The following is a 10,000-nucleotide window of genomic DNA, read 5'->3' as shown; positions in this document are numbered from 1 at the left end:
CGCGGCCGGGCGGGCACTTAGCGCGCGGAGGCTGGAACCGCGGGGTAGACGTGGTCCCCGGGACGAGGGCCGCCTGGTATCGCCCGCCCGGCCCCCAACCCCCCCCCCCCGCGGCGGCGTAAATGAAGAGAGGCAGTCGGCATGAAACCTTCTTTTATTAAGTGTTGTTTTCATCGAGCGTCTTTCATTAAAGGTTGTGTTCTGAAGCAGTCTTTTCTTCAACAGCGCTGTTCTCCGGGGAGAAGGTCTGCCGGCATCTCTAGAAATCTCCCCCCGCCCCTGACCGCCTCCCCCCCCGCCCCCGTTGCCGGTTTGCGCGGCGCCCCCCCTCCCGACGTTGCCTCTTGCCGCTACCCCCCGCCCCCCCCCCGCTGCCGGTTTGCGCGGAGCCCCCCCTCCCGACGTTGCCTCTTGCCGCTACCCCCGCCCCCCCCCCGCTGCCGGTTTGCGCGGAGCCCCCCCTCCCGACGTTGCCTCTTGCCGCTACCCCCCGCCCCCGCCCCGCTGCCGGTTTGCGCGGAGCCCCCCCTTCCCGCCGTTGCCTCTTGCCGCTACCCCCGCCCCCCCCCCGCTGCCGGTTTGCGCGGAGCCCCCCCTTCCCGCCGTTGCCTCTTGCCGCTACCCCCCGCCCCCCCCCCGCTGCCGGTTTGCGCGGAGCCCCCCCTTCCCGCCGTTGCCTCTTGCCGCTACCCCCCGCCCCCCCCCCGCTGCCGGTTTGCGCGGAGCCCCCCCCTTCCCGCCGTTGCCTCTTGCCGCTACCCCCCGCCCCCCCCCGCTGCCGGTTTGCGCGGAGCCCCCCCTTCCCGCCGTTGCCTCTTGCCGCTACCCCCCGCCCCCCCCCGCTGCCGGTTTGCGCGGAGCCCCCCCTCCCGACGTTGCCTCTTGCCGCTACCCCCCGCCCCCCCCCCGCTGCCGGTTTGCGCGGAGCCCCCCCTCCCGACGTTGCCTCTTGCCGCTGCTGCCACCCCCAGCTCCCCACACCCCCCGGCTCCCGTTAGCGGTTTGCGCGGAGCCCCCCCTTCCCGCCGTTGCCTCTTGCCGCTACCCCCGCCCCCCCCCCCCCGCTGCCGGTTTGCGCGGAGCCCCCCCGCCTGCCGTTGCCTCTTGCCGCGGCCGCCACCGCCCCCCCCCACAGCCCCCGGCCCCCGTTACCGGTTTGCGCGGAGCCCCCCCTCCCGACGTTGCCTCTTGCCGCTGCTGCCACCCCCAGCTCCCCACACCCCCCGGCTCCCGTTAGCGGTTTGCGCGGAGCCCCCCCTTCCCCCCTTCGCGGGCTGCCGCTTCCCTCCCGGGCTGCCCGGCTGCTCTCTAACCCCTGCGACCGAGGCGGCGCTGTTAGGGCGGCCGTGCCGGTGCCCCTTGCCGCAGCTAGCCTCTCGCCGCTGCCCCTCCCGTCCGTCGTCCCCCGTCCCCAAAAACTTGCTGCTCTCCACGCTGGAGCCTGCACGGGGGAGGTTGCGCTCCGCTCCTCCGGCCCTAAAGCCGCCCTCGCCCGCCCCCCGGCTTGCCGCTTGGCTCGGCTGCCCGCCCCCCCCGCTAATCCCCCCAACGCCCCCTCCCCAAAAACACCCCAGCCCTACCGCATGCCGCTCCCCCTCTCCCCGCTCTCGCTGACCGCTGCCACCCCCCCCCACCCCTCCCCCCCGAAACAAACCCCCCAGCCCTACCGCATGCCGCTCCCCCTCTCTCCCTAGCCTGCCCCCCCCGCCGTCGCTTGCTGCCGCCGCCGCCGCCGCCGCCGCCGCCGCCGCCGGGACCCGCCTCGGTCTGGTGGCGCGCGCTCGGAGATCCCCGGCTACCCGTCCGTCCGTCCCTCCCTCCCGCCCCGCCCCGGGGGAGGGCCCGGGGCAGCGCGGGCAGGCGGGGAGCAAAAAAAGGCGCGGGGCGCCAAAAAACGTCGGGGTCCCGGGGTGGCGGAGGGGGGCGGCGGCGGGGGCGGCGGCGGGTACACGGCGCCGGGTCCAGGGCGCCGGGTCCAGCCCGTCCCGGGGCGGGGACAGGTGGTGTCGTCCGTCCCCGCCCCCGTAACCTGCTCTGAAGCATCCGCTTCCCGCCGCGGTTCGCCCTCCACCCCCCCCGCCGCACACGCAGCTGCCGCTTCCCGCCGCCTCTGCCCCCCGCCCCGGGATCAACCACCCGCCGGGTCCAGCCGGTCCCGGTCCCGGGAACCTGCTCCCGGGGCCAGCCGGAGCCACGCCCCCTCCTCTGACGCTTCCAGCTGCCGCCTCCCCTCCCACCCCCCAAACTCACACTGGCCCTCGCCGGCCCGCCCACCCGCCTACCTGCTTGCCCGCCGCCGCTGGGTGGCGTGCCGGACACTCTCGCACACAGGTACACAGACAGGGACACAGGGACACAGGCACTCAGGCACACAGGGACACAGGGACACAGGGACACAAGGACACAGGGACACAGGCACTCAGGCACTCAGGCACTCAGGGACACAGGGACACAGGGACACAGGCACTCAGGCACTCAGGGACACAGGGACACAGGGACACAAGGACACAGGGACACAGGCACTCAGGCACTCAGGCACTCAGGGACACAGGGACACAGGGACACAGGGACACAGGGACACAGGCACTCAGGCACACAGGGACACAGGTGGCGGGCCGGAGGCCTCTCCCCACTGTGTGGCAGGGGTCCAAGAGCCACCCCAGCCCAACCCAGAGGGTCTTTTGCACCTCTCTAGAGGCCACCCAGAGACCCCAGGCCGCAGCAGAAGCCTCCCCCGCATGCTCTGCAGGCTTCCGACCCACCCCAGGCCGCACCAGAAGCCTCCCCCGCAAGCTCTGCAGGCTTCCGACCCACCCCAGGCCGCAGCAGAAGCCTCTCCCGCACGCTCTGCAGGCTTCCGACCCACCCCAGGCCGCAGCAGAAGCCTCTCCCGCACGCTCTGCAGGCTTCTCAGCCACCCCAGGCCGCACCAGAAGCCTCTCCCGCACGCTCTGCAGGCTTCTCAGCCACCCCAGGCCGCACCAGAAGCCTCTCCCGCACGCTCTGCAGGCTTCTCAGCCACCCCAGGCCGCACCAGAAGCCTCCCCCGCACGCTCTGCAGGCTTCTCAGCCACCCCAGGCCGCACCAGAAGCCTCTCCCGCACGCCCTGCAGGCTTCTCAGCCACCCCAGGCCGCAGCAGAAGCCTCTCCCGCACGCTCTGCAGGCTTCTCACCCACCCCAGGCCGCAGCAGAAGCCTCTCCCGCACGCTCTGCAGGCTTCTCAGCCACCCCAGGCCGCAGCAGAAGCCTCCCCCGCACGCTCTGCAGGCTTCTCAGCCACCCCAGGCCGCACCAGAAGCCTCCCCCGCACGCTCTGCAGGCTTCCGACCCACCCCAGGCCACAGCAGAAGCCTCTCCCGCACGCCCTGCAGGCTTATCAGCCACCCCAGGCCGCAGCAGAAGCCTCTCCCGCACGCTCTGCAGGCTTCTCAGCCACCCCAGGGCGCAGCAGAAGCCTCTCCCGCACGCTCTGCAGGCTTCTCAGCCACCCCAGGCCGCAGCAGAAGCCTCTCCCGCACGCTCTGCAGGCTTCTCAGCCACCCCAGGCCGCAGCAGAAGCCTCTCCCGCACGCTCTGCAGGCTTCTCAGCCACCCCAGGCCGCAGCAGAAGCCTCTCCCGCACGCTCTGCAGGCTTCTCAGCCACCCCAGGCCGCACCAGAAGCCTCTCCCGCACGCTCTGCAGGCTTCTCAGCCACCCCAGGCCGCAGCAGAAGCCTCTCCCGCACGCTCTGCAGGCTTCCGACCCACCCCAGGCCGCAGCAGAAGCCTCTCCCGCACGCTCTGCAGGCTTCCGACCCACCCCAGGCCGCAACAGAAGCCTCTCCCGCACGCTCTGCAGGCTTCCGACCCACCCCAGGCCGCAGCAGAAGCCTCTCCCGCACGCTCTGCAGGCTTCCGTCCCACCCCAGGCCGCACCAGAAGCCTCCCCCGCACGCTCTGCAGGCTTCTCAGCCACCCCAGGCCGCACCAGAAGCCTCCCCCGCACGCTCTGCAGGCTTCTCAGCCACCCCAGGCCGCACCAGAAGCCTCCCCCGCACGCTCTGCAGGCTTCTCAGCCACCCCAGGCCGCACCAGAAGCCTCCCCCGCACGCTCTGCAGGCTTCTCAGCCACCCCAGGCCCCAACAGAAGCCTCTCCCGCACGCTCTGCAGGCTTCCGACCCACCCCAGGCCCCAACAGAAGCCTCTCCCGCACGGTCTGCAGGCTTCTCAGCCACCCCAGGCCGCAGCAGAAGCCTCTCCCGCACGCTCTGCAGGCTTCCGACCCACCCCAGGCCGCACCAGAAGCCTCCCCCGCACGCTCTGTAGGCTTCTGACCCACCCCAGGCCCCAACAGAAGCCTCCCCCGCACGCTCTGCAGGCTTCCGACCCACCCCAGGCCGCACCAGAAGCCTCCCCCGCACGCTCTGTAGGCTTCTGACCCACCCCAGGCCCCAACAGAAGCCTCCCCCGCACGCTCTGCAGGCTTCTCAGCCACCCCAGGCCGCAGCAGAAGCCTCTCCCGCACGCTCTGCAGGCTTCTCAGCCACCCCAGGCCGCACCAGAAGCCTCTCCCGCACGCTCTGCAGGCTTCCGACCCACCCCAGGCCGCACCAGAAGCCTCCCCCGCACGCTCTGCAGGCTTCTCCGCCACCACAGGCCGCACCAGAGGATCTTTTGCACCTCTCTGGACGCCACCCAGAGACTCCAGGCCGCACCAGAGGCCCCCCCCCCAACCATTTACAGGCTGCAGTGCCAGCCTAGGCCCCGCTGGCAGCCTCCCTTGTCTGCTTTGGAAGGCCTCCCATCCACTCCAGACCTGCCTGGAGGCCTCCCTCGACTGCTCCCGGGGCCCTCGAAGCCACCCTAGGCCTTTCTGGAGGACCTGCTCGACCGCTCGGGCGGCTTCTGACGCACCCTCGGCCATCCGGCGCCCAGCAGCTCCCAGGGCCAGGCACCGGCCTCCCCCTCCGGCCGCCCCTGGGGCCGGGGGTGGCTCGGACTCGGCGCCCCCAACGTGTCGTCCCGTCCCCCCCCCGCCCCGCACCGCCGAACATTCGCTGCAGCCGAGGGCTTGCCGCTCGACGCCTACCCCACCCGCCCAGCCCCCCGCTGCGGCCCGGCGCTGCCCCGGCCGCTGCGCCCCGCCTCTCATCGCTCCCCCCACCCGGCAACCGGCCGCCGGGCACGGCAAGTCCCAGGGCAGGGAACAGGTGCTGCCGGGACCCCGTGCTGGCTGCCGGCTTCCCGGGGCTGCCCCGGGCACGGACAGGTCGCCCCCCCGCCCCGGCGAATGTTCACCGAACCGGCTGCCGGCTGCCTTCGAGCACCCCCCGCCGCACCGCCACTATCGTCCCCCCCCGCCCCCCCCTCCGCCTCCGCTGCCGCTTCTCCCCGCACCCCCTCCACTGCCTCCCCCCGCCGCCGGCGAACGAGTCGGCGGATCCATACCGTCCCGAGAGCCCGAGGCGGCGGCACCCAGTGCGGGTCCGGCCGAGGCCGGGACCCCGTGCCTGTCGCAGGCTTCCCGGGACGGCCCCGGAACGGCCGCGGTCGCCGGCCGGGTGACGTTCTCCGAAGCGGCTGCCGGCTGTCTTCGAGCCCCCCCCCCCTCCGCCTCCGCTGCCGCTTCTGCCCGCACCCCCTCCACTGCCTCCCCCCGCCGCCGGCGAACGAGTCGCCGGATCCGTAGGGTGCCGGGAGCCCGAACGGCGAGCGGCTCCGGCTGCTGCCGGGACCGCGGGGCTTCGAGCCGCTCCGGCCGCGGCCGGGACCCCGTGCCGGAAGCCGGCATCCCGGGACGGCCCCGGGACGGCCCCGGTCGCCGGCCGGGTGACGTTCAGCGAAGCGGCTGCCGCCAGTCTTTGGGCCTCCCCCGTGCCGGGGCCGCGGGGCTTCGAGCCGGTCCGGCCGCGGCCGGGATCCCGGGCCGGACGATGGCTTCCCGGGCCGGTCGCCGGTCGCCTCCCGGGTGACGTTCACCGAAGCGGTTGACGGCTGTCTCCGAGCCCCCCCCCCCCCCTCCGCCTCCGCTGCCGCTTCTGCCCGCACCTCCTTCACTGCCTCCCCCCGCCTCCCGCGAACGAGTCGCCGGATCCGTAGGGTGCCGGGAGCCCGAACGGCGAGCGGCTCCGGCTGCTGCCGGGACCGCGGGGATTCGAGCCGCTCCGGCCGCGGCCGGGACCCCGTGGCGGAAGCCAGCATCCCGGGACGGCCCCGGGACGGCCCCGATCGCCTCCTGGGTGACGTTCACCGAAGCGGCTGCCGGCTGTCTTCGAGCCCCCCCCCCCCTCCGCCTCCGCTGCCGCTTCTGCCCGCACCCCCTCCACTGCCTCCCCCCGCCGCCGGCGAACGAGTCGGCGGATCCATACCGTCCCGAGAGCCCGAGGCGGTGGCACCCAGTGCGGGTCCGGCCGAGGCCGGGACCCCGTGCCTGTCGCAGGCTTCCCGGGACGGCCCCGGAACGGCCGCGGTCGCCGGCCGGGTGACGTTCTCCGAAGCGGCTGCCGGCTGTCTTCGAGCCCCCCCCCCCCTCCGCCTCCGCTGCCGCTTCTGCCCGCACCTCCTTCACTGCCTCCCCCCGCCTCCCGCGAACGAGTCGCCGGATCCGTAGGGTGCCGGGAGCCCGAACGGCGAGCGGCTCCGGCTGCTGCCGGGACCGCGGGGATTCGAGCCGCTCCGGCCGCGGCCGGGACCCCGTGGCGGAAGCCAGCATCCCGGGACGGCCCCGGGACGGCCCCGATCGCCGGCCGGGTGACGTTCACCGAAGCGGCTGCCGGCTGTCTTCGAGCCCCCCCCCCCTCCGCCTCCGCTGCCGCTTCTGCCCGCACCCCCTCCACTGCCTCCCCCCGCCGCCGGCGAACGAGTCGCCGGATCCGTAGGGTGCCGGGAGCCCGAACGGCGAGCGGCTCCGGCTGCTGCCGGGACCGCGGGGCTTCGAGCCGGTCCGGCCGCGGCCGGGACCCCGTGCCGGAAGCCGGCATCCCGGGACGGCCCCGGGACGGCCCCGGTCGCCGGCCGGGTGACGTTCAGCGAAGCGGCTGCCGCCAGTCTTTGGGCCTCCCCCGTGCCGGGGCCGCGGGGCTTCGAGCCGGTCCGGCCGCGGCCGGGATCCCGGGCCGGACGATGGCTTCCCGGGCCAGTCGCCGGTCGCCTCCCGGGTGACGTTCACCGAAGCGGTTGACGGCTGTCTCCGAGCCCCCCCCCCCCCCTCCGCCTCCGCTGCCGCTTCTGCCCGCACCTCCTTCACTGCCTCCCCCCGCCTCCCGCGAACGAGTCGGCGGATCCGTAGGGTGCCGGGAGCCCGAACGGCGAGCGGCTCCGGCTGCTGCCGGGACCGCGGGGATTCGAGCCGCTCCGGCCGCGGCCGGGACCCCCGTGGCGGAAGCCGGCATCCCGGGACGGCCCCGGGACGGCCCCGATCGCCTCCTGGGTGACGTTCACCAAAGCGGCTGCCGGCTGTCTTCGAGCCCCCCCCCCCCTCCGCCTCCGCTGCCGCTTCTGCCCGCACCCCCTCCACTGCCTCCCCCCGCCGCCGGCGAACGAGTCGGCGGATCCATACCGTCCCGAGAGCCCGAGGCGGCGGCACCCAGTGCGGGTCCGGCCGAGGCCGGGACCCCGTGCCTGTCGCAGGCTTCCCGGGACGGCCCCGGAACGGCCGCGGTCGCCGGCCGGGTGACGTTCTCCGAAGCGGCTGCCGGCTGTCTTCGAGCCCCCCCCCCCCTCCGCCTCCGCTGCCGCTTCTGCCCGCACCTCCTTCACTGCCTCCCCCCGCCGCCGGCGAACGAGTCGGCGGATCCGTAGGGTGCCGGGAGCCCGAAGGGCGAGCGGCTCCGGCTGCTGCCGGGACCGCGGGGATTCGAGCCGCTCCGGCCGCGGCCGGGACCCCGTACCGGAAGCCGGCATCCCGGGACGGCCCCGGGACGGCCCCGGTCGCCGGCCGGGTGACGTTCAGCGAAGCGGCTGCCGCCAGTCTTCGAGCCCCCCCCCCCCTCCGCCTCCGCTGCCGCTTCTGCCCGCACCTCCTTCACTGCCTCCCCCCGCCGCCCGCGAACGAGTCGCCGGATCCGTAGGGTGCCGGGAGCCCGAAGGGCGAGCGGCTCCGGCTGCTGCCGGGACCGCGGGGATTCGAGCCGCTCCGGCCGCGGCCGGGACCCCGTGCCGGAAGCCGGCATCCCGGGACGGCCCCGGGACGGCCCCGGTCGCCGGCCGGGTGACGTTCAGCGAAGCGGCTGCCGCCAGTCTTTGGGCCTCCCCCGTGCCGGGGCCGCGGGGCTTCGAGTCGGTCCGGCCGCGGCTGGGACCCCGTGCCTGTCGCAGGCTTCCCGGGACGGCCCCGGAACGGCCGCGGTCGCCGGCCGGGTGACGTTCACCGAGGCGACTGCCGGCTGTCTTCGAGCCCCCACCCCTGCCGTGGCCGCGGGGATTCGCCCCGGTCCGGCAGCTGACGGTTCCCTGTGTCGGACGCCGGCTTCCCGGGACTGTCCCGGGACAGCCCCGGTCGCCTCCCGGGTGACGTTCACCGAAGCTGCTGCCGCCTGTCTTTGTCCCCCCCCCCCCGTGCTCTCCCTCAGGCGGGAGGTAGACGTGCTCTCCCTGGGCGAGTAGACGTGCTCTCCCTGGGCGAGTAGACGTGCTCTCCCTGGGCGAGTAGACGTGCTCTCCCTGGGCGAGTAGACGTGCTCTCCCTGGGCGAGTAGACGTGCTCTCCCTGGGCGAGTAGACGTGCTCTCCCTCGGCGAGTAGACGTGCTCTCCCTCGGCGAGTAGACGTGCTCTCCCTGGGCGAGTAGACGTGCTCTCCCTGGGCGAGTAGACGTGCTCTCCCTCGGCGAGTAGACGTGCTCTCCGCGGAGATCGCGCTTGTCGCTAAGGGGTCGCTGTTGCGCTCTGCCTCCGCCTACGTCATCGTACAAGCCGGCGTGATTTCTGCGACCTGCCGCTGGGCGGAGGTCGGCTGGTTGTGCGCTCGCGGAGCTGACGGCCCTCCAGTTCCGTATATGAGGGAACAAGCGACGCCGAGCACTCCCAGGGCAGCGCTGCCGAGCGGCTGCTCCAAGCCACCCGCCAGGCGGCTGGGCAGGGGTCCGTCTGGCTTCTCGGTGGCTTTCGCCCGGGTCAGAGAGGGGACCCGCGGGGCCGAACAAAGGCGCGGCGGTTTGGAGCGGCCGCTGGCGCACCCTCAGCGGTGTTGGATGGGTTTCGCTCGTCCGTGAGCCGGAGCCCAGCCCGGGCTCGGCAACGAAAGCGGGGAAAAGAAAAAAAGTTGACGAGTGGCTGGCGCCGGCCACTGCCGAAGTGTGGAACCCCCGAAGCGACGTTTGCCCGGTGGGGCACGGGGGCAGAGAAAGCCGGGGAGACGTGGTGCCGGCGTCGGTCCCACCAAGAATGGAAAGCAAGCCCGTCCAGGCACGGCGAGAGAGAGCCCGGTAAGGGGCAGAGAGAGTTCCCAGCACTGGACCCTCTTCACGGGGGTTCCCCCCCATGGCCAAAGCCGCAGCCCGCGGGGGCACGGCATCTAAGGGAAAAGCCAGCGGCGGTGACTGGCCACTCGTATGCTATGGAGCCCGGCATGGGGGGAGGAGGGCAAGCCGGTGCCCCAGCACGGCTTCCTCCTGGCTCCAGAGGGGCGCCCCGTGATGGAGATGTAACTCGGTGCAGCTTGAGGGAAAATGCAAGCCCACATTTCGGGGAGGCAGAGGTGCCCTGTGAGCCGGTGCGGCCCGGTGCAGCTTGCCCCCCCCCCCATCTCTGGAGGGCGCCCCGTTTGCTCCTCCGGCGTGTTGCCCGCACGCCGAGCCCCGTGCCTGCTGGCTGCTCCCGAGGGCGGTGGCGGGTGCGCGTGGCTGTGTCTGTCCCAGAAGAGCGAGGCCGTGGGGCCTCCGCTGGCTTCCTTTCCTTCTGTCCTTGTTGATCGATGAGGCCTTTCGGGTCGCGTCGGAAAGGGCCCCCGGCCGGCAGGGCAAGGGCGGTCTTCCTTTCCACTTCGCTTCCCGTCGCGTGTGAGGTGTCGTCCTCGTTC

The sequence above is a fragment of the Melanerpes formicivorus genome, unplaced genomic scaffold (assembly GCF_026170545.1).
Source record: "Melanerpes formicivorus ecotype bairdi unplaced genomic scaffold, bMelFor1.0.p_v2 SCAF_215, whole genome shotgun sequence".
Lineage (NCBI taxonomy): Eukaryota > Metazoa > Chordata > Aves > Piciformes > Picidae > Melanerpes > Melanerpes formicivorus.
The sequence above is the reverse complement of the archived record's forward strand: the minus strand, read 5'-3'. Positions refer to the sequence as shown.